General features: G+C 41.6%; 1 protein-coding gene across 6 annotated transcripts in view; it reads left to right on the forward strand.

Annotated features, from left to right (window-relative positions):
• cdk14 (cyclin dependent kinase 14) overlaps positions 1-5,000 on the forward strand; it is a 20,750-nt gene that overhangs the window by 3,916 nt on the left and 11,834 nt on the right. Inside the window, exon 1 of one of the 6 annotated variants that reach the window (XM_060861527.1) lies at positions 793-952. The exons of 4 other annotated variants lie outside the window; for them this stretch is intronic. The gene's annotated coding sequence lies outside the window, so the exon portion shown is untranslated. Of the gene's footprint in view, positions 1-792; positions 953-5,000 lie in introns of those variants that run through there. One more of the 6 variants, XM_060861528.1, reaches the window with a different exon arrangement.

Raw genomic sequence — 5,000 nt, forward strand, 5'->3', positions numbered from 1 at the left:
CGACGAAAAGGTGATATAGAAATATGTAAACACTTAATCAGGTTCAAAAAACCTTCTTCCACATCCACACAGACGTGACTGTTGGACACAAAATCTCTGTTTGTCCATGAATGTGGATTTTAATTTAAGGATTTTAATGTTCTGCTTGTAGGAGTGGGTTTAGATCTCATAACTCCAACCTCAGACAGGATGTCACTCAGATGGGATGGATGACTTTCTCTCCAGCAAGAACATTTCATTAAATGAAGACTGTAAAATTGAAGGATGAAGTGAGTGCACTTCAGGGAAAAGTGTGCACTATGGCACTTTATTTGAATGACAGTGTTTTCCAGAACTGTTTTTTCTGGAAAACAGTTAATTGCTGCAGTGTGTGTTTGTGTGTGTTGCATGCATGTGAGTCTGTGAGACCTGATGATGCTCCTCTGCCCCGAGGGTTGCATTTTACTGAAACTACACGGCACGGGGGTGAGTGGGTGTTTATGGGGGATTGGTGGTAGACTAAGAGCATGTGTGTGTCTCTGTGTGTGTACACTTACATACTGTTCCTGCTGCAGAAGCTACAATTGCTTCTCTCTGCTTCCTCAAACTGCTCCAGACTATACCATCTACACACAAAGGGGCTGCTCGTTTGAGCTCATCTTTCTCAGACTAGAGAAGAGGACATGAAACACACACACACACACACACACACACACACACACTGATGTATCACTTTAGGAGAAAGGATTCCCCCCCCTCATCCGTCCATATTTGGTACAGACCATGGGGTTCTAGCCTGCTGAGGCAGTAAGCGAGAGAAGACAGAGAGAGAGAGAGAGAGAGAGAGAGAGAGAGAGACAGAGATACAGACAGATACAAATTGAGAGAAACAGAGAGGCAGACAGAACACAAATGTTCTGAGTGTATGCATCTCCTTAACTGCAGCAAACTGCAATGAGACCCTGAATTTAAGGTAAGCAAACCAATCTCTCTCTCTCCCTCTCTCTGTCTCTCTCTCTGTCTCTCTCTCTCTCTCTCTTTTTCACCTCTTACTATATTGCATACTATTATCCAGTCCTTGGTCTAACTGTCAGTCTCCCAACATGCAGCTCTCACATGCAGTACAGTGCATGTAATAGATGATAGCATGAAAGAAACATATTAAGGAGTGCGCACACACACACACACACACACACACACACACACACACACATACACACACACATCGTGACTTGGCATGCATGTGTTCCATGACGTGTGTATGTCTGCTTCTGTGAAAAACACCTCACTGAATATCACCACCATCTCTCTCTTTACACACACAAACACACACATATATATATACATATAAAATATTCCCAGAGACTCAATTTGTACATTTTTCTGTTGTACACCATGGTGCTATTTTAATTTGTGCTTCTCTACTAACCCTAATGACTTGAAAGTATGTATCATTTTCTTGCTGCAACATGACAATGGGAGTGTGTAACAGTGTGTATCTGAGTGTGTAACAGTGTGTATCTGAGGGTGTAACAGTGTGTATCTGAGTGTGTAACAGTGTGTATCTGAGGGTGTAACAGTGTGTATCTGAGTGTGTAACAGTGTGTATCTGAGGGTGTAACAGTGTGTATCTGAGTGTGTAACCGAGTGTATATCTGAGTGTGTAACAGTGTGTATCTGAGTGTGTAACCGAGTGTGTATCTGAGTGTGTAACAGTGTGTATCTGAGTGTGTAACAGTGTGTATCTGAGTGGGTAACAGTGTATATCTGAGTGTGTAACCGAGTGTGTATTTGAGTGTGTATTATAACGCGTTACAGAGTGTGTAATCGAGTGTGTATCTGAGTGTGTAACCAAGTGTATATTATAGAGTGTAACCGAGTGTGTATTATAGTGTGTAACCAAGTGTGTAACCGAGTGTGTATTATAGTGTGTAACCGAGTGTGTAACCGAGTGTGTATTATAGTGTGTAACCGAGTGTGTATTATAGTGTGTAACTGAGTGTGTATTATAGTGTGTAACCGAGTGTGTATTATAGAGTGTAACTGAGTGTGTATTATAGTGTGTAACCGAGTGTGTATTATAGTGTGTAACCGAATGTGTAACCGAGTGTGTATTATAGTGTGTAACCGAGTGTGTATTATAGTGTGTAACTGAGTGTTTATTATAGTGTGTAACTGAGTGTGTATTATAGAGTGTAACTGAGTGTGTATTATAGTGTGTAACCGAGTGTGTATTATAGTGTGTAACCGAGTGTGTAACCGAGTGTGTATTATAGTGTGTAACCGAGTGTGTATTATAGCGTGTAACTGAGTGTGTATTATAGTGTGTAACCGAGTGTGTAACCGAGTGTGTATTATAGTGTGTAACCGAGTGTGTATTATAGTGTGTAACCGAGTGTGTAACCGAGTGTGTATTATAGTGTGTAACCGAGTGTGTATTATAGTGTGTAACTGAGTGTGTATTATAGTGTGTAACCGAGTGTGTATTATATTGTGTAACTGAGTGTGTATTATAGAGTGTAACTGAGTGTGTATTATAGTGTGTAACCGAGTGTGTATTATAGTGTGTAACCGAGTGTGTAACCGAGTGTGTATTATAGTGTGTAACCGAGTGTGTATTATAGTGTGTAACTGAGTGTGTATTCTAGTGTGTAACTGAGTGTGTATTATAGAGTGTAACTGAGTGTGTATTATAGTGTGTAACCGAGTGTGTATTATAGTGTGTAACCGAGTGTGTATTATAGTGTGTAACCGAGTGTGTATTATAGTGTGTAACCGAGTGTGTATTATAGAGTGTAACTGAGTGTGTATTATAGTGTGTAACCGAGTGTGTATTATAGTGTGTAACCGAGTGTGTATTATAGCGTGTAACTGAGTGTGTATTATAGCGTGTAACTGAGTGTGTATTATAGCGTGTAACTGAGTGTGTATTATAGCGTGTAACTGAGTGTGTATTATAGTGTGTAACCGAGTGTGTATTATAGTGTGTAACTGAGTGTGTATTATAGTGTGTAACTGAGTATGTATTATAGTGTGTAACTGAGTGTGTATTATAGTGTGTAACCGAGTGTGTATTATAGCATGTAACTGAGTGTGTATTATAGTGTGTAACCGAGTGTATATTACAGTGTGTAACCGAGTGTGTTCCCAAGTGTGTAACGGAGTGTGTATTATAGTGTGTTACCGAGTGTGTAACCTAGTGTGTATCTGAGTGTGTATTATAGAGTGTAACCGAGTGTTATAATATGTATCCGAGCATGTAACCGAGTATATTATATTCATAATATATATATATTCAATATATATATATTATATAATATATATGTATATTATAGTTTATAACTGAGTGTGTATTATAGCGTGTTCCCAAGTGTGTAACCAAGTGTGTATTATAGCGTGTTCCCAAGTGTGTAAGCGAGTGTGTAACCGAGTGTGTATCTGAGTGTGTAACTGAGTGTGTATCTGAGTGTGTAATCAAGTGTATATTATAGTGTGTTACTGAGTGTGTATTTGAGTGTGTATTATAGAGTGTTCCCAAGTGTGTAACCGAGTGTGTATCTGAGAGTATGGATTCCCCTACACCTTCAGTTACACCTACAATTCCCCACTCCTTCATTGTCGCATTTCTCAACTGCAGCAGCAGAAGAGATTCTAAAACTCATCCAGTCTTGCAATCCTACCACCTGCCCATTGGATCCACTCCCTTCCACTATGCTCCAGACCATCTCACAAGACCTTCTGCCCTTCATTACCACTATCATCAATAGATCCATAGCATCTGGTCAGGTACCAACTACTTTCAAGAGAGCAAGGGTTATTCCCATCCTAAAGAAACCTGCTCTGGATCCATCAGACATCAGTATCTACAGACCGGTGTCACTTCTCTCGTTTCTTTCAAAAATTCTTGAACGCGTTGTTTATAATCAACTGTCTGTCTATCTCTCACATCCAAGGGATCCAAGATCCCAACAGTCTGGCTTTAAAGCAGCTCATTCCACAGAGACAGCCCTTTTAGATGTCTCTGAGAAACTACATGCTGCTACATCAGCCAAACTGTCATCCGTCCTTATCCTCCTTGACCTTTCAGCAGCGTTTGATACGGTCAACCACGAGACTCTCTTGTCCACCCTCAGGAGTCTTGGGATTTGCAGATCAGCTTGGGAATGGTTTGCTTCCTACCTGGAAGGACGCTCATATCAGGTAACATGGAGGGGAGTGACATCTGCTCCACACAGACTCTCCACTGGTGTCCCACAGGGCTCAGTACTTGGTCCTCTTCTTTCCTCCCTGTATACTCACTCTCTTGGTGAAGTTATTTCCTCACATGGGTTCTCTTACCACTGCTATGCTGATGATACACAACTTATCTTCTCTTTCCCACCCTCAGATCCCACAGCTTCTGATCGGATCTCAGCATGTCTGGCAGAAATATCATCATGGATGACTGCTCATCAGTTAAAGCTCAATCCTAGCAAAACTGAGCTGTTGATCATCAGGTGATTCATCCCCATGTCATGATCTTGCTAGATCCTTGCACAACGATCTGATCTCCTCTTCAGCCACAGCTCACAACCTTGGGGTAACCATGGACAATCAACTGTCCTTTTCCTCTCATGTTGCTAATGTGACTCGCTCATGTCGGTTTCTTCTCTACAACATTAGAAGGATTCGGCCATTTTTGTCCACACAGGCTGCTCAGTTACTTGTTCAGTCTCTTGTCATCTCTAGACTGGATTACTGTAACACACTGCTGGCAGGTCTACATATGAACGCAATCCGTCCTCTGCAAATGATCCAAAATGCAGCTGCACGGCTTGTCTTCAACCTGCCAAAGTTCTCCACACCACCACACTGCTGCGATCCCTCCACTGGCTTCCTGTAGCTGAACACATCAGATACAAAACACTGATGCTGGCCTACAAAGCCAAAAATGGACCATCTCCCTTTTACCTCAAAGCCCTCATCACTCCTCACACTGCACCTCTCACCCTCAGATCTACAGCACTGCTCGACTGGTCGCA

The sequence above is a fragment of the Tachysurus vachellii genome, chromosome 25 (assembly GCF_030014155.1).
Source record: "Tachysurus vachellii isolate PV-2020 chromosome 25, HZAU_Pvac_v1, whole genome shotgun sequence".
NCBI classification, from domain to species: Eukaryota; Metazoa; Chordata; class Actinopteri; order Siluriformes; family Bagridae; genus Tachysurus; species Tachysurus vachellii.